Source organism: Scyliorhinus torazame, chromosome 7, assembly GCF_047496885.1.
Source record: "Scyliorhinus torazame isolate Kashiwa2021f chromosome 7, sScyTor2.1, whole genome shotgun sequence".
In the NCBI taxonomy this organism is placed as follows: Eukaryota; Metazoa; Chordata; class Chondrichthyes; order Carcharhiniformes; family Scyliorhinidae; genus Scyliorhinus; species Scyliorhinus torazame.
This window is the reverse complement of record NC_092713.1, coordinates 170,129,867-170,152,689: the sequence shown is the minus strand read 5'-3', so window position 1 is coordinate 170,152,689 and position 22,823 is coordinate 170,129,867. Positions and strand designations below refer to the sequence as shown.

The following is a 22,823-nucleotide window of genomic DNA, read 5'->3' as shown; positions in this document are numbered from 1 at the left end:
GGTGGGAAAGAAGGTGTCATTGGAGGCGAGCATTGTGGCAGATAATGGCGGCAGGTACATAATGGTAAGTGGTAAGTTGCAGGGAGAGAGGGTGGTACTGGTCAATGTGTATGCTCCAAACTGGGACGATGCAGGTTTTATGCGGCGTATGTTGGGTCAGATCCCAGACTTGGAAGTGGGGGGCCTGATAATGGGGGGAGACTTTAACACGGTGTTGGATCCGGCACTGGATCGCTCCAGGTCTAGGACGGGTAGGAACCCGGCGGCGGCTAGAGTGCTGAGGGGGTTTATGGACCAGATGGGAGGGGTGGATCCTTGGAGATTTGCAAGGCCGGGGACTGGGGAATTTTCATTCTTCTCACATGTCCATAAGGCTTATTCCCAAATCGACTTTTTCATCTTGAGTAGGGCACTGATAGCGAGAGTAGAGGATACTGAGTATTCGGCAATAGCCATTTCGGACCATGCCCCGCATTGGGTGGACTTGGAGATGGGGGAGGAGCGGGGCCAGCGCCCGCTGTGGCGCTTGGAGGTGGGGTTGTTGGCGGACGAGGAGGTGAGCGAGCGGGTCCGAGGAAGTATGGAGAGGTAATTGGAGACCAACGACAATGGGGAGGTCCAAGTGGGGATGGTATGGGAGGCACTGAAGGCGGTGGTGAGGGGAGAGCTGATCTCCATTAGGGCCCACAAGGAGCGGAGGGAGCGGGGGGAAAGGGAGAGGCTGGTGGGGGAGATGGTGAGGGTAGACAGGAGGTATGCGGAGGAGCCTGAGGAAGGATTGTTGAGGAAGAGGCGCAGCCTCCAGGCCGAATTCGACCTGGTGACCACCAGGAAGGTGGAGGTGCAGTGGAGGAAGGCCCAGGGGGCGATCTACGAGTATGGGAAAAAGTCAAGCCGGATGCTGGCACATCAGCTTCGGAAGCGGGACGCAGCTAGGGAGATCGGGGGAGTTAAGGACAGGGGAGGGATTGTGGTGCGGAGTGGAGCTGGCATCAATGGGGTCTTCAGGGACTTTTACGAGGAATTGTACCGATCCAAGCCCCCACGGGAGGAGGGAGGGATGGGACGCTTCCTGGACCAATTGAGGTTTCCAAAGGTGGAAGAGGGCCTGGTGGCGGGATTGGGGGCCCCAATTGGGCTGGAGGAGCTGATCAAAGGGATAGGAAGCATGCAGGCGGGGAAGGCACCGGGGCCAGACGGTTTCCCGGTCGAATTCTATAAAAAATATATGGAGCTGTTGGGTCTGCTGTTAGTCAGCACCTTTAATGAGGCAAGGGAGGGGGGGGCTTTGCCCCCGCGATGTCCCGGGCACTGATCTCCTTGATCCTGAAGCGGGACAAGGATCCCCTGCAATGTGGGTCTTACAGACCGATTTCCTTGCTAAATGTAGATGGCAAGGTGCTGGCGAAGGTCTTAGCCAAGAGGATTGCGGATTGTGTGCCGCAGATCATCCATGAAGACCAGACGGGGTTTGTGAAGGGGAGACAGTTGAACGCGAATGTGCGGAGGCTTTTGAACGTTATCATGATGCCGGCGAGGGAGGGGGAGGCGGAGATAGTGGTGGCGATGGACGCTGAGAAAGCCTTCGATAGGGTAGAGTGGGGGTACCTGTGGGAGGTGCTGAAGAGGTTCGGGTTTGAGGAGGGGTTTGTCAGGTGGGTTAGGCTGTTGTATGAGGTCCCGATGGCGAGTGTGGCCACAAACAGGAGGAGGTCCGAGTACCTTTGGTTGCACCGAGGGACGAGACAGGGGTGTCCCCTGTCCCCCTGCTCTTCGCACTGGCGATTGAACCCCTGGCTATGGCACTGAGGGAGTCAAGGAACTGGAGGGGGTTGGTGCGGGGTGGGGAGGAGCATAGGGTGTCACTTTATGCGGACGACCTGCTGCTGTACGTGGCGGACCCGGTGGGAGGAATGCCGGAGGTAATGAGGATTCTTAGGGAATTCGGGGACCTTTTGGGGTACAAGCTCAACATGGGGAAGAGCGAGCTGTACATAGTCCATCCAGGGGACCAGGAGAGGGGGATTGGCGAGCTCCCACTAAAAAGGGCGGAGAGGAGCTTCAGGTATTTGGGGGTCCAGGTGGCCAGGAGCTGGGGGGCCCTGCATAGGCTTAACTTTACAAGGCTGGTGGAGCAAATGGAGGAGTTCAAGAGGTGGGACGTGTTGCCGCTGTCCTTGGCAGGTAGGGTGCAGTCAACCAAAATGACGGTGCTCCCGAGATTTTTATTCCTGTTCCAGTGTCTCCCCGTGTTTACCCCGAAGGCTTTTTTCAGGCGGGTTAACAGGAGTATAATGGGGTTTGTGTGGGCGCGAGGGACTCCGAGGGTGAGAAGGGTGTTCCTGGAGCGGAGTAGAGATAGGGGGGGGGCTGGCGCTGCCCAACCTCTGTGGATACTACTGGGCCGCCAATGCGACGATGGAGTTGAAATCAGCCATGATTGAATGGTGGAGTGGACTCGATGGGCCGAATGGCCTTACTTCCGCTCCTATGTCTTATGGTTTTATGGTCTTATGGTGCGCAAGTGAGTGATGGAGGGGGAGGGGGCTGCATGGAAGAGGCTGGCGACGGCGTCTTGTGCGGGTACGAGTCTGGGGGCACTGGCAACGGCGCCGCTGCCGCTCCCTCCAAGGAAGTATACCACGAGCCCGGTGGTGGTGGCTGCCCTCAAACTTTGGGGGCAGTGGAGGTAGCATAGGGGGGAAGTTGGGGCCCCAACGTGGACCCCAAAACAGGGGAACCACCGGTTCGCCCCAGGAAGAACAGGTGGAGGGTTTCCGTGGTGGCACAGGGCAGGGATACGAAAGGTGGGGGACCTGTTTGTGGACGGGAAATTCGCGAGCCTGGGTGAGCTGGAGGAGAAGTATGGGCTCCCCCCGGGGAACACCTTCAGGTACTTACAGGTAAGGGCGTTTGCCAGACGGCAGGTGGTGGAATTCCCGCGGCTACTGCCACACACAGTCCAGGACAGGGTGCTCTCGGGGGGTGGGTGGGAGTGGGGAAGATCTCGGAAACTTACCAGGTGATGCAGGAGGAGGAGGAGGAGGCCTCGGTGGTGGAGTTGAAAGGTAAGTGGGAGGAGGAGTTGGGAGAGGAGATCGAAGAGGGGACGTGGGCAGATGCCCTGGGGAGGGTGAACTCTTCTTCATCGTGTGCGAGGCTCAGCCTCATACAGTTTAAGGTGCTGCACAGGGCACACAAGGATGAGCCGTTTTTTGGGGGGTGAGGACAGGTGTGTTAGGTGCTCAGGGAGCCCAGCAAATCACACCCATATGTTCTGGGCATGCCCAGCGCTGGAGGAATTTTGGAGGGGCGTAGCGAGGATGGTAGGATCCAGGGTCAAACCGGTCTGGGGGCTCGCAATATTTGGGGTGGCAGAGGAGCCGGGAGTGCAGGAGGTGAAACAGGCCGGTATTCTGGCCTTTGCGTCCCTGGTAGCCCGGCGAAGGATTCTCCTTCAGTGGACAGATACGAGGCCCCCAAGCGTGGAATCCTGGATCAGCGATATGGCAGGGTTCATTAAATTGGAGAGGGTGAAATTTGCCTTGAGAGGGTCGGTGCAAGGGTTCTTTAGGCGGTGGCAACTGTTCTTAGACTTTCTGGCAGAACGATAGACATTGGTCAATGGCAGCAGCAGCTCGGGAGGGGGAGGGGTAATTTTATTTTTGTTTCTGTTCTTTACACTGGAGTGTCTGAGGGGGTGTATACACCTGTTGTGTTAAGTCGGGGTGTTAATGTTAATTTATTATTCATGTACAGGGGGAGGGGTTGCTTTTCTCGATTGTGTTTTGTACTTTTTTTTTCTCATTTTGTTATTGATATTTTCTGAAAACCTTTCATAAAAATTATTTTTAAATAAAAAAGTGAGCACTTCACACAACCCAAGTGGATTCCAGTGGGTGGACGGTCCATGTAGCTTGTGGGAGTCATTGCTGAGCATCTCAATCAGACCGTGATGCCTGGACACTGTGCCTGAACACTGCGAGAGGCAACACCACACACGCAGCAGCCAACATCCGAACACCCAGGGGATGGGTCACAGCTTAGGGGACATGTCCACAGCCAGAGCGTGGGTGGTACCACGGGGAAGGGACCAGCGCCCGGTCCTGGTGACATTATGAGCAGTTGTCCGGGATACAGGGGCTGGGGTTCGACGGGAGAAGGCCCACTGCTGCGGGAGTGCATGGGATGGCCTTCCAGGTGGGAGGGGGTGTGGGGCAAACAAAGAACAAAGAACAAAGAAAAGTACAGCACAGTGATGCACCGTCAATTACTAGAAGACGAGAATAGTGGAAGGCTTTATTGAGCAAGATGTTGTGCCTCCTGTAGCTGGAACCAGAATGGCTGCAGCATCGGAGAGCACACACTTTTATACGCCACCTGCTGGGCGGAGCCAGCAGGCAGGGATTTACCGTTGTACCCTTAATATACGGGCAGTGCCGTAATACATATAATATGCCACTCGTGGTGACTACCACATTCACCCCCTGTTGAAAAAAGAGTCTGGCGAGGGTGGAAAACATTACAAGTTAAGTCTTTTGGGGTCTTGACCCTCCTCTGCGATAGCCTCAGTCCTGTTGGTGATGTGGGCGCCGATTTGGTCACCTGTGACTCCGGGAGCATGTTGGCGCCCGTCGAGGTGTGCCACGTAGGCGTACTGCGGGTTTGCATGTAAGAGGTGGACCTTTTCGACCAAGGGGTCCGACTTATGGGTCCGCATATTCTTCCGGAGGAGGACGGGTCCAGGAACTGTCAGCCATGTTGGGAGCGAGACCCCGGAGGTGGACTTCCTGGGGAAGGCAAACACACGTTCGTGAGGGGTCTCGTTAGTCACGGTGCAGAGGAGCGAACGGATGGAATGTGAGTGGGCGGGCCTTGTCCGCATAATTAGGGACCCACTGGGCGTAATAGGAGAAAAACCCCATGCATCGTTTCAGGGCCTTGCGGCAGTGGGGGAGTGGGAGTTCCAGGAGGTCGGGGTCGGGCCCTAGAACTCCATTTTCCACGACATAGCCAAGGATGGCTATGCGGCTGGTGCGGAACACGCATTTCTCCTTATTGTATGTGAGATTAAGGAGTTTGGCGGTCTGGAGGAATGTTTGGAGGTTTGCGTCGTGGTCCTGCTGATCGTGGCCGCAGATGGTGACGTTATCTAGGTACGGGAAGGTGGCCCGAAGTCCGTACCGGTCAACCATTTGGTCCATCTCTCGCTAGAAGACCGAGACTCCATTAGTGACGCCGAAGGGAACCCTAAGGAAGTGATAGAGACGGCCATCTGCTTCGAACACAGTGTATTGGCGGTCCTCCGGGTGGATGGGGAGCTGGTGGTAGGCAGACTTCAAGTCCACTGTGGAAAAGACTCGATACTGCGTAATCTGATTGACCATGTCAGACATGCGTGGGAGGGGGTATGCGTCGAGCTGTGTGTACCGATTGATGGTCTGACTGTAGTCAATGACCATCCTGTGCTTCTCCCCAGTCTTCACTACCACCACTTAAGCTCTCCAAATTCTGTTGCTGGCCTCACTGACCCCTTCCCGCAGATGCCGTTGGACCTCCGACCTGATGAAGGTCCTGTCCTGGGCACTGTACCGTCTGCTCCTTGTGGCGACGGGTTTGCAATCCAGGGTGAGGTTCGCAAACAAAGAAGGTGGATCGACCTTAAGGGTCGTGAGGCCGCAGACGGTTAGGGGGGGTAGGGGTCCGCTGAATTTTAAAGTCAGGCTTTGGAGATGGCATTGAAAATCCAGGCCGAGTAACAGGGCAGTGCAGAGGTGGGGGAGGACGTAGAGCCGGAAGTTGCTGAACTCTACGCCTTGGACAGTGAGGGCCGTGATGCAGTACCCCCGAATTTCAACGGAATGGGATCTGGAGGCCAGGGAGATTTTCTGGGTGACGGGGTGTACCGTGAGGGAGCAGCGCCTTACCGTAGTGTGGTGGAGGAAGCTCTCGATGCTCCTGCAGTCAAAGAGGTAGGTCGTCTTGTGCCCATCGATCTTCACCGTCGCCGTCGCGAGGTTGCGGGGCCGGGGCTGATCCAGGGTGTTAGAGGCGAGCTGCAGCAGATGCTGGGAGGTCCATGGCTGGTCAGTGTGGTCAGCGGTGGCGGAGGTAGCGGCAGGCGATGAACGGCCAGACGGGCAGGGGTCCTGAGGCGCCATCCAAAATGGCGCTGAAGATGGCGCCGCCCATGGGGCGCACATGGCAGGCGGCATCAAAGATGGCGGCGCCCACGGGCCGCACGTGGCTTGCGGTGAGGAAAATGGCGTTGCCCACGGGCCGCATGGGGCTTGCGAAGGGGAAAATGGCGGTGCCCCTGGGTCGCACGTGGGGGGTGTAGGAATGCCAGGCCTGGAAACAGCGGCGACCGACCGGGCCTGGCAAACAGCAGCGAAGTGTCCTTTCTTCCCACACCCATTGCAGGTCGCGCTCCGCGCCGGGCAGCGCTGCCTGGGGTGTTTGTTTTGCCCACAGAAATAACACTTGGGCCCCCCAGAGCTGGCTGGCTGCTGCGTGGCGCAGGCTTGCGGTGGGCTGGAGTCGGCAGCGGTCGGAGGCCAGTAGGACTGAACGTTACGGGAGGCCACTTCTAACGAATTAGCGAGCTGCCTAGTTCCCGCAAGGTTGAGCGTACCCCCCTTCCAGTAGCCGCTGGCAGATGTACGCAGACTTTATGCCTATGACGTAAGCGTCTCTAATTAAACGTTCGGTGTGCTGGACTGCCGAAACTGCCTGGCAGTCACAGTTCCTGTGGTGAACGTATTGCTGCTACAATTCACCACTGTATTGTATTGTATTATGTTGATGCCCTTGTGGGTTCCGCCTGTGGCTCCTCACCCTCGGGGGTGGTATATAGATCTGCAGCCTGTAGGCGGCACTCAGTACAGAGCAGTCGCAGGCAGGCACTAGCTTAAGATCTAGCTTATTAAAACCACTGCTCACTTCTACTAATCATCTCGTGTGAATTGATGGTCGCATCAATTTAATAAGCTAAGATATCGCAATGGAAGCCGCCCTCAAACCTGATCAACTGGAACTCGACCCACAGGCAGCTGAAGCACAAGGAATCTTTTCACACTGGCTCCGCTGCTTTGATGCCTACCTCGCCGCCTCTTCCTCACCCGCCGTCACCGAGGCACAGAAGCTGAGTCTCCTCCACGCCCGGGTGAGCCACAGAATCTCTGTACTAATCGAAGACGCGACCACGTACGCAGACGCGGTCGCGATCCTGAAAAGACATTACGTGAGGCCGGTGAACGAAGTGTTCGCGCGACATCTCCTCACCACACGTCGTCAACGCCTGGGGAATCGCTGGAGGAATATCTACGCGACCTGAGGGTACTCGCTCGAAACTGCAACTACAAGGACGTCACGGCCTCGCAGCACATGGAACTCGCCATCCGGGACACCTATGTGGCTGGAGTCCGGTCCAACTATGGTCGAGCGCCTGTTTGAAAAGGGCACCCTCGACCTAGAAGAGACGGTAAAACTGTCCACCTCATTAGAAGTAGCCTTCCAGAGCCTAAATGCCTTCCCCCTCCGACCACGCGGTTTCCTCGTGGGCGCCGGAGGCGCGACCATCATCCGACCCAGGCCTGTGCCGCGCGGCTGCCCCCCCAACCCGGGGGGCCGCCTTGCTATTTCTGCGGTCAGAACCAGCACCCCAGGCAGCGTTGCCCAGCTCGGAACGCGACCTGCAGCGACTGCGGCAAGAAAGGACATTTTGCCAAAGTCTGCTTGGCCTGACCCAAAGTTCCAAAATCTCAGGCCCGACTCACAGACTCACAGGCCCGCAGACCCCACAGCATGGCTGCGTGCCTGCCGGTACCGCCCCCTTCTGACGCGTCATCCGCCTCGTGCTATCCGTGGGGGCCGCCATCTTTAACTCTACCCGACACCTGCGACTCATGGGGGCCGCCATCTTGTCCACCACCTTCAACGCCACCCGACACATGCGACCGACGGGGGCCGCCAACTTGGCCGCCATCTTCAACGCCGCCCGACACGTACGACCGATCGGGGCCGCCAACTTGGGACTACTCCGCTACCACCGACCACGCCGGCTACCCGCAGCTTGACGCTGTCACTCTCAACCAGTCACGGCCCAAGCACCTCAAGAATTCCATGATGACTGTCCGGGTCAATGGGCACAAAACGCCCTGTCTGTTTGATTCTGGGAGCACGGAGAGCTTCATCCATCCGGACACGGTAAGGCGTTGTTCCCTCCAGATTTCCCCTGCATCCCAAACAATCTCCCTTGCGTCTGGATCATATTCAGTGCAGATCCAGGGGTACTGTGTCGCGAACCTCACGATACAGGGCGCCGAGTACACCAATTTTGAACTCTATGTCCTCCCCCATCTCTGCGCTCCTCTCTTGTTAGGACTGGATTTCCAGTGCAACCTCAGAAGCCTGACCCTGAAGTTCGGCGGACCCCTACATCCTCTCACCGTATATGGCCTCGCGACCCTTAAGGTCGCCCCTCCCTCGCTCTTCGCGAACCTCACCTCCGACTGTAAACCCGTCGCCACCAGGAGCAGGCGGTACAGTGCCCAAGACAGGACTTTTATCAAGTCGGAGGTCCAGCGGCTCTTGAGGGAGGGGATCATCGAGGCCAGTAATAGCCCCTGGAGAGCCCAGGTGGTGGTCGTCAGGACCGGGGAAAAGAACCGGATGGTTGTAGACTACAGCCAGACCATAAATCGTTACACGCAACTCGATGCGTACCCCCTTCCCCGCATAGCGGACATGGTTAATCAGATTGCACACTATCGGGTTTTCTCCACGGTAGATATGAAGTCCGCATACCACCAGCTTCTGATCCGCCCGGAAGACCGCCACTACACTGCCTTTGAGGCAGACGGCCACCTCTTCCACTTCCTCAGGGTCCCCTTCAGCTTCACCAATGGGGTCTCGGTATTCCAAAGAACGATGGACCGAATGGTTGACCAGTACGGGCAGCGGGCCACGTCACCATCTGTGGCCATGATCAGCAGGACCATGACGCTAACCTTCAGAGGTTCCTCCAAACCGCCCAAGCCCTCAATCTCACCTATAACAAGGAGGAATGCGTTTTCCGCACAACCCGACTAGCCATCCTCGCCTATGTCGTGGAAAACGGAGTCCCAGGGCCTGACCTCGACTGCATGCCCCCTCCTGCAACTCCGCCTCCCCCACTGCCCCAAGGCCCTGAAAAGATGCCTGGGGTTTGATGTGTTGGATACTCTGGATCTGTGGAGACTGTGTTCACCTTAGCAGTAACATAGACAGGCTACCAACACTTGTAATAGTACAACTCTATTTTATTTAACTAAGAGCTGTTAAACATACTTGCACTGTGGGTCATGTTGAAAGACAGAGCGCTCAAAACTTTCATTTACCTCGATGTCACAGTGACTGTCGAATTTGAGCAGGACTGTCTTGAACTTGGACCTTCAGCAAAAGTGAGAGAGTTGAAGATATGGATGGCGTGGAAAGGAAGTGAGCAATCTTCCTGGCGTCTGAGGCAGCTTCCAGGTCTGTAGCTTTGAGGTATAGCTGGAATCGTGGTTTAAAGATTTTCCAGTTCGCACCGAGGTTGCTGGTGATGCGGAGCGGTGGGGGAGGGCGGATGCTGTCCATACTACCGGATGGCTGATTACTGGTCGAAGGCAGATCACTTGAAGGTAGGTCTATTAAACTCTAACATCACATACTGGTACCATGATGTGTTGGGTACTCTGGATCTGTGCAGACTGCGTTTACCTTAGCAGTAACATAGACAGGCTACCAACACTTGTAATAGAACAACTCGATTTTATTTAACAAAGAGCTGTTAAACATACTTGCACTTTGGGTCGACACTATGTTAGATTGACTGAAGACCTATGCCTAACCTGACCAGCCTATACTGCTAGCACATGGTGGCTGTTTGTGCTACTGACTGCGGGCTCTGTCTGTCTCAGAGGCTGCATCCTGAATGAGCGGGAAAACTGGTGCCCTCTGGCTTTATAGTGACCGTGCCCTAACTGGTGGTTGGCTGCTGTGTTGTGTGTGTTGATTGGTCTTGCAATGTGTCAGTCAGTGTGTGTCTCTGCACCATCATATACTGATGTGTATTTTATGACAGGGTTCTTTTCCTATTATGCCCAGTGGGTCCCCAACTATGCGGACAAAGCCCATCCTCTTATCAAAGCCACCATCTTTCCCCTGATGACTGAGGCCCGCTAGGCCTTCAGCCGCATCAAAGCAGACAAGGCCGCGATGCATGCGGTGGACGAGTCCATCCCCTTCCAGGTGGAGAGCGACGTGCCGGATGTCGCCCTGGCCGCTACCCTTAACCAGGCAGGCAGGCCCGTGGCCTTCTTTTCCCGTACCCTCAACGCCTCCGAGATTCGACACTCCTCTGTCGAAAAAGAAGCTCAAGCCATTGTGGAAGCTGTGCGACATTGGAGGCACTACCTGGCCGGTAGGAGGTTCACCCTCGTCACCGACCAACGGTCGGTAGCCTTTAAGTTCAACAACACACAGCGGGGCAAGATCAAGAATGATAAGATCTTGAGGTGGAGAATGGAACTCTCCACCTATAATTACGATATCGTGTATCATCCTGGGAAGCTCAATGAGCCCCCAGATGCCCTGTCCCGCGGCACAAGCGCCAGCGCGCAAGATGACCGACTTCGGGCCATCCACAATGACCTCTGTCACCCGGGGGCCACCCGACTTCTCCACTTCATCAAGGCTCGCAACCTGCCCTACTCCACCGAGGAGGTCAGGGCCATGACCAGGTACTGCCAAGTCTGCGCGGACTGCAAGCCGCACTTCTATCGGCCAAACAAGGCCCATCTGGTGAAGGCATCCCGCCCCTTTGACAGCCTCAGCGTCGATTTCAAAGGACCCCTCGCTCCACTGATCGCAACGTGTATTTTCTCAACATCGTTGACGAGTACTCCTGTTTCCCCTTTGCCATCCCATGCCCCGCCATTACCACGGCCACTGTCATTAAGGCCCTGCATAGTATCTTCACCCTGTTCGGTTTCCCCACTTAACGTCCACAGTGACCGGGGCTCCTCGTTTATGAGCGACGAGCTGCGTCAGTATCTGCTCGGTAAGGGCATTGCCTCGAGCAGGACTACCAGCTACAACCCCCAGGGAAACGGACAGGAGGAGAGTGATGTGTTGGGTAGGCTGGGTCGAGGTGAACTGCACTTGATGCAGTGTAGCGAGAGACAGACCTCCAACACTTGATAAAATGCAACACGATTTTATTCAACATCCAAACTATTATACATGTTCAACTGTGGGTCGACACTATGCTGACTTGACTGGAGACCTGACACTAGCCTGACCAGACTAACTTAGCTACCACATGGTGTAGGCACTGGCTAGCTCACGCGCTCTGACTGTCTCAGATGCTGGGTCCCGAGAGAGCGGGAAAACTGGTGCCCTCTGGCTTTATAGTGTTCATGTCCTGTCTGGTGATTGGCTGCTCTGTTCTGTGTGCTTACTGGTCATCCTGTGTATCAATCACTGCCTGTCTGCACTCCATTGTATACATAGATGTATATTATGACAGAGAGGAAGAACGCAACAGTATGGAAGGCCATCCTTCTGGCCCTACGGTCTAGAAGTCTCCCAGTTTCCCACTGGCAGGAGGTCCTCCCCGACGCGCTCTACTCCATTCGGTCACTCCTCTGCACAGCCACGAACGAGACCCCTCACGACCGTCTATTTGTCTTCCTCAGAAAATCCACTTCCGGGGTCTCGCTTCCGTCCTGGCTGACAACAACGAGGCCTGTCCTCCTCCGGAAGCACGTGAGGAGCCATAAGTCCGACCCCCTGGTCGAGAGGGTCCAGCTCCTACATGCCAACCCTCAGTATGTCCACGTGGCGCACTGCGACGGCCGACAAGATACAGTCTCCCTCCGGGGTCTGGCACTCGCCGGTTCCCCAGCGGCCATCACCTACGCACCGCCCCCGCTTCTACACGGCCTACACCCCCCTCCCCCCATCGCCGACCCACCGTGATGAAGCTCCAGATGGCACGCTCCCGGAGTCAACGAGCCCAACACCCGCAGTGAAGCCGGAGCTGAGGTGATCACAGAGAACGATCAAAGCGCCGGACAGACTCAATCTGTGAGCCCACTTTACCCCCGCTGGATTTCAATTTTTTAACAGGGGGTGAATGTGGTGAACGTATTGCTGCTACAATTCACCACTGTATTGTATTGTATTATGTTGATGCCCCTGTGGGCTCTGCCTGTGGCTCCGCCCCCTCGGGGGTGGTATATAAACCTGCAGCCTGTAGGCGGCACTCAGTACAGAGCAGTCGCAGGCAGGCACAGATCTAGCTTATTAAAAGCACTGTTCACTTCTACTAATCATCTCGTGTGAATTGATGGTCGCATCAGTTCCTACCTAGGATGTGCAGGGCACGACAGAGATCGTCCAGTGACTACCACACACAGGAAGAGGCCCTTGGGCTCTCCAAGCCTGAGCCGACCATGCTGCCCGTCTAAACTCAAATCTTCTACACTTCCGGAGTCCGTATACCTCTATTCCCATCCTATTCATGTATTTTTCAAGATGACCCAACGTCGCTATCGTCCCTGCTTCCACCACCTCCTCCGGCAGCGAGTTCCAGGCACCCACCAGCGGGGTGGGGGTCAATGGGAAACGGAGGGTCCCAGGCTGGGAGCCACCGCTGTTTGTCAGTGTAACACCCACTCCCAATGCCTTACAGATATTGAACGCTATGGCAGGGGTTTTGGACCCTGAACTTGCCATCGTGGTGCTGCTGCTAGACCAGGCAGCCAGATGCCGGAGATGGTGGCAACATCTGCAGTATCCCTGTTTGCAGCATGCTGACTGTGAGAAGCCGCCTCATCAGAGGGGTGGAACTCGGAAGAACTGGTGCCCACCGTCGCCATTCCATGGGACAAATCCAGGTTGGCACCCAGTACCCCCTCCTCCCAATCGGTGCCCAAAGAACCCTGGGGTTCACTTTGGGATGGAGGGGAAGCTGGTTCAAGCCCCAGCTGCCCCTGCATCATCCGGTTCTGCCAGACCCAGCGGCCCACATGGTCTGCATCAGCGTGCCGATGCCCTCAGGGATGCTCCTCAGTGATTGGGCCGTGCTCTACTGCATCTCAGCCACGCCCACCTGCGACTGGGACAAACTCCGCAGCATCTCAGCCATTCCCATCTGAGAGCGGGACATGTCCCGCAGAACCTCATCAAGGTCAGCCTGGTACTGGGTAACATCCCCCAGCGAGGCAGACATTCTGTCGAGACTCTCAGCCATGGCCGTTACCGGCTGCGCAACACCTTGGACACCTTCACTAATGGTGCCAACGTCGTGCACCAGGCTTTCCACTGCGGTCACCACGCTAGCAGTGTTGGCCTCGGTACCACACATAGCCGGCGACATCTCCTGTGACCGTAGCCTCTGGGACACCTCCAATCAAAGAATAAAGAACAAATATGGGCAGCACGGTAGCACAGTGGTTAGCACTGTTGCTTCACAGCTCCAGGGTCCCAGGTTTGATTCCCGACTTGGGTCACTGTGCGGAGTCTGCACGTTCTCCCCGTGTGTGCGTGGGTTTCCTCCGGGTGCTGCGGTTTCCTCCCACAGTCCAAAGATGTGCAAGTTAGGTGGATTGGACTTGCTCAATTGCCCTTAGTGTCCAAAAAAGGTTAGGTGGGGTTCTGACTTTCTATATTCCTAAGAGTTTTGCCATTTACGGTATATTTTCCCTCCGGGTAACCCTGTACCAGAGGCTCAGCATCAGGCTGAGACCCTGGGATCCAGGACACCCCCAACTGTCTCGCCTGGGGGTTTGTGCCTCCACCTGATCTACATCAGCAGCTGTGTGGTGCTCACCAGATTGTGCCCCAGAAGCCTGACCACTAACATTTCCCACCGAGGTGCGTATCTCCGCTGGTGGAGGATGGGGATGACAGCTGTGATCTCTTGATTGTATCATCCTCCAAGGTGGTCGCGTGGGAGGCCGGAGAGGGTGCCACCTGGGTGGGCCTGCGGGAAAATGGGCATGTGGTCAGTGGGAGGGATGAGTCAGTCAGTAAAGCAATAACAACTCACGTTTGACTGGTCCCCCAGGTGGAGCCCGATGATTCCTCACCTCTGCGGCATCTGCCAGCCTTCGTGTTGGTGACCGCCCTGTCCTCGGCCACACCAGTCACCTCCAGGGCCCGCTCCCCGAAGGAGGTGAGGATTCTTAAGTCCGGTACCCTTCCACCAGTCTCGGCCCTCTCCCGGCGATTGTGGGAGAGCTTCTCCTGAGGGGACACAGAGAGGGCACCATTAGCCACTTGCATGTTTCACAGTGGTGAAGGAAGGGATGGGGGTGTTGAAGGGAGAGGGGGAGTTCGAGGGAGGATTGGGGTTGAACGGAGTGGGGTGGAGGGAGAGTTGAGGGCCGCATGGAGAGTTGGGAGGTGGATGCTCACATGGGGCAGATGGGTCTCGGGAAGGGGGGTGTCATTGGTGTCGCCTCAATTGTGCTGCCTGGTGTAGGTCATTGACCTTTTTCTGGCTCTGGAGGCCTGTCCTCCTGGTCACACGCCCGACGCTCACAGCCACCACCACCACGACCCAGGCAGCATTGGCTGCCCGATGGCTGACCTTCCTGGGACCCGAAGGGAAACAGGGCATCCTCCCTGGCCTGCATTGCGTCTAGCAGCCTCCACAGATCTGCATCCCCAAATCTAGGGGCCGGTCTCCAGGGCGTCATCGTTGCGAGCTGGCTGGGGTTGGCTGAGCAAGAGCTGCTTCAAGTGATCATAATGTTTTTTTCAATTCTACCCAGGCTTCTGGTCCGGCCAGTAAATAGATCCCGAGCATGTCACCAGCCGAGTCAGTCTATTCCTCTGTATCAGAGACCAGGAGCTGGATTCTTCAGTACGCCGTGCCACATACGTATCCACGGTCTCAGGACGTTGCCTGAGGCCTGCCTCCCGATGCTCCACCACTGACTGGCCAAGTTCCCGACGGCGTGGGACATGTGAGGCCTCGCCCATCGGTAACTCGGCGTGGTCACTGCAGACTCCGTCCAGTGCCGCCACAGTCCAGGGAGGGCCGATCCGCGGGCAGGGGGGAACATTATTGGGGGCTGAGGCATTGTTTGGGGCTCGTCCGGGGTGCACGAGCTGGCTGAAGAGGGGGACTATTTCACGGGCTGGGTCCGTGAGCAACCCCTGCCATGTTGCAAGGCATGGCTGTTGGACCCAGCAATTCTCCGGTGCTTATCGGCAGCTAGAGCCAGGCGCTGTACGCAGAAGTCCTGCTAGCCCCCAGCAAAACAGGCAATCGGTTGCCATTGTGCGCCATTTTGTACGGCGTAAAACACCTCCCTTCCCACGCCGGCACAGCCCCAGAATCAGAGAATGCAGCCTGGGTTAAAAGTTCCATCTCAGACAACTGTGTGCGTAGTGCAGGCTGAAGAGAGCATGATACTGTCAGAGGAACAGTACTGAGGGAGTGCGGCACTGTCAGAGGGTCAGTACTGAGGGAGTGCAGCACTGTCAGAATGTCAGTACTGAGAGAGTGCTACACTGTCAGAGGGTCAGTACTGAGGGGGTGCTGTACTGTCAGAGGGTCAGTACTGAGGGAGTGCTGCACTGTCAGAGGGTCAGTACTGAGGGAGTGCTACACTGTCAGAGGGTCAGTACTGAGGGAGTGCTGCACTGTCAGCGGGTCAGTACTGAGGGAGTGCTGCACTGTCAGAGGAACAGTACTGAGGGAGTGCGGCACTGTCAGAATGTCAGTACTGAGAGAGTGCTGTACTGTCAGAGGGTCAGTACTGAGGGAGTGCTGCACTGTCAGAGGGTCAGTACTGAGGGAGTGCTACACTGTCAGAGAGTCAGTACTGAGGGGGTGCTGTACTGTCAGAGGGTCAGTACTGAGGGAGTGCTGCACTGTCAGAGGGTCAGTACTGAGGGAGTGCTACACTGTCAGAGGGTCAGTACTGAGGGAGTGCTGCACTGTCAGCGGGTCAGTACTGAGGGAGTGCTGCACTGACAGAGGGTCAGTACTGAGGCAGTGCTGCACTGTCAGCGGGTCAGTACTGAGAGAGTGCTGCACTGTCAGAGGGTCAGTACTGAGGGAGTGCTGCACTGTCAGAGGGTCAGTACTGAGGGAGTGCGGCACTGTCAGAGGGTCAGTACTGAGGGAATACTGCACTGTCAGAGGGTCAGTACTGAGGGAGTGCGGCACTGTCAGAGGGTCAGTACTGAGAGAGTGCTGCACTGTCAGAGGGTCAGTACTGAGGGAGTGCGGCACTGTCAGAGGATCAGTACTGAGGGAGTGCTGCACTGTCAGAGGGTCAGTACTGAGGGAGTACGGCACTGTCGGAGGGTCAGTACTGAGGGAATGTTGCACTGTCAGAGGGTCAGTACTCAGGGAGTGCTGCACTGTCAGAGGAACAGTACTGAGGGAGTGCTGCACTGTCAGAGTGTCAGTACTGAGGGAGTACTGCACTGTCAGAGGGTCAGTACTGAGGGAGTGCTGCACTGTCAGAGGGTCAGTACTGAGGGAGTGCTGCACTGTCAGCGGTCAGGACTGAGGGAGTGCTGCACTGTCAGAGGGTCAGTACTGGGGGAGTGCTGCACTGTCAGAGGGTCAGTACTGAAGGAGAGCTGCACTGTCAGAGGATCAGTACTGAGGGAGAGCTGCACTGTCAGAGGGTCAGTACTGAGGGAGAGCTGCACTGTCAGAGGGTCAGTACTGAGGGAGTGCTGCACTGTCAGCGGTCAGGACTGAGGGAGTGCTGCACTGTCAGAGGGTCAGTCCTGGGGGAGTGCTGCACTGTCAGAGGGTCAGTACTGAGGGAGAGCTGCACTGTCAGAGGGTCAGTACTGAGGGAGAGCTGCACTGTCAGAGGGTCAGTACTGAGGGAGTGCTGCACTGTCAGAGGGTCAGTACTGAGAGACTGCTGCACTGTCAGAGGGTCAGTGCTGAGGGAGTGCTGCACTCAGAGGGTCAGTACTGAGGGAATGCTGCACTGTCAGAGGGTCAGAACTGAAAGAGTGCTGCATTGTCAGAGGGTCAGTACTAAGGAAGTTCTGCACTGTCCGATGGCCAGAACTGAGGGAGTGCTGCATTGTCAGAGTGTCAATACTGAAGGAGTACTGCACTGTCAGAGGTTCAGTACTGAGGGAGTGCTGCACTGTCAGAGCGTCAGTACTGAGGGAGTGCTGCACTGTCAGAGGAACAGTACTAAGGGAGTGCTCCCGAAGGCTTTTTTCAGGCGGGTTAACAGGAGTATAATGGGGTTTGTGTGGGCGCGCGGGACTCCGAGGGTGAAAAGGGTGTTCCTGGAGCGGAGTAGAGATAGGGGGGGCTGGCGCTGCCCAACCTCTGTGGGTACTACTGGGCCGCCAATGCGACAATGGTGCGCAAGTGGGTGATGGAGGGGGAGGGGGCTGCATGGAAGAGGCTGGAGATGGCGTCCTGTGTGGGTACGAGTCTGGGGGCGCTGGCAACGGCGCCGCTGCCGCTCCCTCCAAGGAGGTATACCACGAGCCCGGTGGTGGTGGCTGCCCTCAAAATTTGGGGGCAGTGGAGGCAGCATAGGGGGGAAGTTAGGGCCTCGGCGTGGACCCCATTACGGGGGAACCACCGGTTCCCCCCAGGAAGAACAGGTGGAGGGTTTTCGGGGTGGCACAGGGCAGGCATACGAAAGTTAGGGGACCTGTTTGTGGACGGGAAGTTCGCGAGCTTGGGTGAGCTGGAGGAGAAGTACGGGCTCCCCCCGGGGAACACCTTCAGGTACCTACAGGTAAGGGCGTTTGCCAGACAGCAGGTGGTGGAATTCCCACGGCTACTGCCACACACAGTACAGGACAGGGTGCTCTCGGGGGGGTGGGTGGGATTGGGGAAGATCTCGGAAACTTACCAGGTGATGCAGGAGGAGGAGGAGGCCTCGGTGGTGGAGTTGAAAGGTAAGTGGGAGGAGGAGTTGGGAGAGGAGATCGAAGAGGGGACGTGGGCAGATGCCCTAGGGAGGGTGAACTTTTCCTCTTCATGCGCGAGGCTCAGCCTCATACAGTTTAAGGTGCTGCACAGGGCACACATGACCGGGACAAGGATGAGCAGGTTCTTTGGGGGTGAGGACAGGTGTGTTAGGTGCTCAGGGAGCCCAGTAAGTCACACCCATATGTTCTGGGCATGCCCATCGCTGGAGGAATTTTGGAAGGGCGTAGCGAGGACGGTGTCGAGGCTGGTAGGATCCAGGCTCAGACCGGGCTGGGGGCTCGCAATATCCGCGGTGGCAGAGGAGCCGGGAGTGCAGGAGGCGAAAGAGGCCGGAATTCTGGCCTTTGCGTCCCTGGTAGCCCGGCGGAGGATTCTCCTTCAGTGGAAAGATACGAGGCCCCCAAGTGTGGAATCCTGGATCAGCAATATGGCAGGGTTTATTAAATTGGAGAGGGTGAAATTCGCCTTGAGAGGGTCGGTACAAGGGTTCTTTAGGCGGTGGCAACCGTTCTTAGACTTTCTGGCAGAACGCTAGAGAACGCCACAACAGTCAGAAAACATCGCGGGCCATAGGCGACTATGTTAGTAACAACCAAAACGGGGAGGTCTCACCCTCCACGTTCTGGGAGGCACTGAAGGCCGTGATTAGAGGAGAGATCATAGCCTATAAGGCAATCAGAGATAGGGAAGAGAGGGTGGCCAGGCAACAATTGGTGGACTCCATCCTGGAAGTCAACAGAAAATACTCCGAGGCCCCGACTGTAGAGCTGCTGGCGGAGAGGAAAAAGCTGCAAATGGACTTTAACCTGCTATCCACTAGGAAACCAGTGTACCAACTCCGCCAGACACGGGGAACCTTCTACGAACACAGAGACAAGGCTGGCCGCCTATTGGCTCACCAGCTGAGAAAGCAGGCAGCCACAAGGGAAATAGCGCAGGTAAAGGATAGCAGAGGCAGACTGGTAACAGAACCAAAGGAGGTCAATCGGGCATTTGAGACCTTCTACCGGGGAGTGTACGCCTCCAAGCCCCCCAACGGGGACGCGGGAATGAAACAGTTCCTAGATGGACTGGAACTATCAGTTGTGGGGGAAGATAGACCCGGGGGGGGGGGGGGCGGGGGGGGGAGCTGGAAACACCAATAGATCTGGGAGAAATCATGGAGAGCATCAGCTCCATGCAGGCGGGGAAGGCACCGGGACCCGACGGGTTCCTGGCGCACTTCTACAAAACATTTGCACCAGTCCTGACCCCACACTTAAGGGATATGTTCGCGGACTCACTGGCAAGGGGCACCCTGCCCCCAACGCTAGTGCAGGCCACAATTTCACTGTTACCCAAAAAGATGAAGACCTGACGGAATGCGGATCATACAGACCCATTTCACTGCTGAACGTGGATGCGAAAATACTCGCAACAGTACTGGCCAAAAGACTGGAGGGCTGTGTACCAGAGGTGGTCGCAGAGGACCAAACGGGCTTTGTCAAGGGTAGGCAGCTCACAGCGAACATCAGGCGGCTGCTGCTAGAAATAATTACACCCCCCCCCCCCCCCCCCCCCCCCCCCCACCCCGGGGACAGAACACCAGAGGTGATCGTCTCCCTGAACACAGAAAAGGCCTTCGACAGAGTCAAATGGAAATACCACCTCGAGGTACTGGAAACGGTTTGGGCTAGGAGCGGGGTTCACCACCTGGGGGAGGATCCTGTACAACGCTCCCAAAGTGAGCATCCGAACTAACACCACCAGTTCTGAATTCTTCCAGCTGCAGAGAGGAACAAGACAGGGCTGCCCCCTGTCCCCACTCTTGTTCGCGCTGGCGATCGAACCCCTGGCGATAGCCCTGCGGGACGTGAAAAGCTGGAAGGTGAAGTAAAAAACTCACCACTCTTCTTAGAATTCCCTTATACCAAAAAGGGTCAATAAAACATTCTAAATGGTGAACAGGGATTCTCACTCCCTGACTCCTATGCAGACTTAGGTGGGTGTGATTTGGGTCAATCTATATTTTCAAGTTATCCCCCGGTATAACCCATATCTTCATAGACGTTTTCATCCACATATCACGTAATAGCCTGCGTCCCACATTGCGAAGTAAGTAAAGTAGACTTTGTTATAACCACTGTTTCAGGTTAAAACTTTAAGTTATTTTATTATTATTTTTCATTTAAAAGATAAAATCACTGTCTTTGCAAGAAAGTAAAAAGATCTTGCTTCTGGATTCTCCTGGTTGGTTGAAAAGACCTTCAGGTCTACCTTGACAATTTCTCTTCTTTATCTTTTGGTTTTCTCCTGACGGATTCGCTGTTCTGCTCAGTTTTCGTGTTCTATCCTTCCCATGGCCGAGGGCAGCTATGAGAGCTGACTCTGCTGGCTGTTACCGATTTTGGGTTTATATTTCCCTTCTGGCAGTTATTAAGTTTATATGACATTATCGTAAAGTAACTTTGTTTTGCTCTTGATTGTTCAATGTACCTTTAATCTTAATTACTTCTAACATGATTATGTATTCATGTTGAGCATGACTTTAGTTCATCGAACTCTGATTACATTTTTTCCCTTGTAATGTTCAAAAGTGCTTTGATCCTAGAGGGGCGTTACATCTGGTTCCTGTAACTTCTAAAGTTGTTTTATTATTGAATAGTGCCCTTAGCGTGTCAGAACTCTGACCCCAATTTGGTGTTAACCTGTGCTCTCGTGGACACGTCATCTCCGGCTTCCCATTTCCACCTGGTGTCAGCAGGATTTCACACACAAGCTTTTGTCACCCAATTCAACTGAAGATCCTGGCATTCTTTAATAACTGCTTACTAAAATAACTAACTTCAAAGAAGATTCGAAATATTGTTTCTCTTCATGTAACTAAAAGTTCAATATGCTTTAACTTGAAAGACAGGCATCAGTTTTACCGCTTGAGCAGTCACAAGCTGTTTTCTTAATGCCTTTCTGATAGAGGATATCTGCATTTCAAAACCTTCTTTTGCTGCTGCTGTTAACCCTTCGTGGGATTTTTTCCTACATTTTCTCAAGTATCCTCAGGTCAGGTTTTGCCAGACTTCCATGTTTCAAATGACATATTTTCCTTTTTTTACTTTACACCCCCTCTTGGCATTTGCTACATAACTATATCTTTTGGTAGATCAACCCCCCATCCAATTGTACTGACTAACATATATCCCCGATCTTTGTCATTTGTATGTACATGTCGTGATTTTAAATTGTCCTCCGAAATCAATCGTAAATTTATCCATATCTCAGACCAGTGTTGATAGACTCTTTTTTCGTTCTTTCCTCAAGTCCAATCTCCGTGAACCAAAGCTGTAGCTGCTCAGGAAGGTAACTCAATAGCTATATCCGTGTGTTCCACTACTTCCAAAGCATTTTACTTCCTTGGGGTAGCAGCACCGTAGGAGCTTCCTCGTGTCCCCTAGCACACAACTCAGTCTATCAGTAACCAAAAAGGTCTTTTGTCCATCACTGGCTGTCTAGTGTCCCATTTTTCCATCATCCAAATTGCTTTTCGTTTCTCATTGGAATGGTAAATTATGATATCATGTACTATCCACTGTTTCCCTTGCTTCATCAATTTACATGGTTCAATTGATCCCGCTTCTATTCCTGACTTCCTCACATTGATGTGACAACATCTACAGACGTTGAAAGATGCCCTCGTACGAACGGGATATGGCACTCGACAGTTCCAACTCGCCACAGCGAAAAACCGCACCGACCTCCTCAGAAGACAAACATGGGACACAACCGACAGAATACCCTTCGTCGTCCAGTACTTCCCCGGAGCGGAGAAACTACGTCATCTTCTTCACAGCCTTCAACACGTCATTGATGACGATGAACATCTTGCCAAGGTCATCCCCACACCCCCACTACTTGCCTTCAAACAACCACGCAACCTCAAACAAACCATTGTTTGCAGCAAACTACCCAGAAGGTGTATTAGAGTCTCTCTCTGTAATCTAAAGACTGTAAATCGATTTAAAACTAATAACAGTAGTGACTTTAGCCTGATGTGGTTCTCAGAAAAGGTGTTTTAAGTCTTCTGGATCTTAAAAGGAAAGCTTAAAGGATTACTTACTGTTGTATTCTTTGGGGGTTGTATTTGAACTAATAGTTGGTAAGATGTTTACAGTATGTTTTAAAAAGGTTAATTTGAGTTCATAGAATAAACATTGTTTTGCTTTAAAAAATACTTTTCCTATTCTGCTCTACCACACCTGTAGAGTGGGCCGTGTGCTCCCCATACCACAATCTATTAAAAGTTGTGGGTCAGGTGAACTCCATGATACACTTTGGTGTTCTCTAACCACCGAGTGTGGCGACTAGGGGATTTTCACAGTAACTTCATTGCAGTGAAAATGTAAGCCTACTTGTGACACTAAAAAATATTATTATTATTTGGCCTCCTCGGTCAGAAATTGCTCCTGCTTTTTTTTACACCTTTGAGGTTGCCCTGTCACCCTCCTCTGCCCTGGCCTGGGGGTCGAGAGTCACCTCGTTCCTCCCCTCGATGACTGCTGGCCAGCGTCTGCCTCATCGCTTGGCCCTCACAGGCTCGGGCCTACATAGAACATAGAACATAGAACAATACAGCGCAGTACAGGCCCTTCGGCCCACGATGTTGCACCGAAACAAAAGCCATCTAACCTACACTATACCATTATCATCCATATGTTTATCCAATAAACTTTTAAATGCCCTCAATGTTGGCGAGTTCACTACTGTAGCAGGTAGGGCATTCCACGGCCTCACTACTCTTTGCGTAAAGAACCTACCTCTGACCTCTGTCCTATATCTATTACCCCTCAGTTTAAAGCTATGTCCCCTCGTGCCA

The 22,823-nt window shown here is 54.6% G+C and overlaps 2 long non-coding RNA genes across 2 annotated transcripts in view; both read left to right on the top strand.

The window, feature by feature from the left end:
• The window catches only part of LOC140426706 (uncharacterized), a 54,448-nt gene extending 42,093 nt beyond the window's left edge, over positions 1–12,355 (top strand). Inside the window, exon 2 of the long non-coding RNA XR_011948278.1 lies at positions 11,724–12,355. This is a non-coding gene — a long non-coding RNA (uncharacterized lncRNA). The remainder of the gene's footprint in view (positions 1–11,723) is intronic.
• Positions 1–22,179, top strand: part of LOC140426707 (uncharacterized) — a 76,129-nt gene extending 53,950 nt beyond the window's left edge. Inside the window, exon 2 of the long non-coding RNA XR_011948279.1 lies at positions 21,628–22,179. This is a non-coding gene — a long non-coding RNA (uncharacterized lncRNA). The remainder of the gene's footprint in view (positions 1–21,627) is intronic.
• Positions 22,180–22,823: the final 644 nt, after the last annotated feature.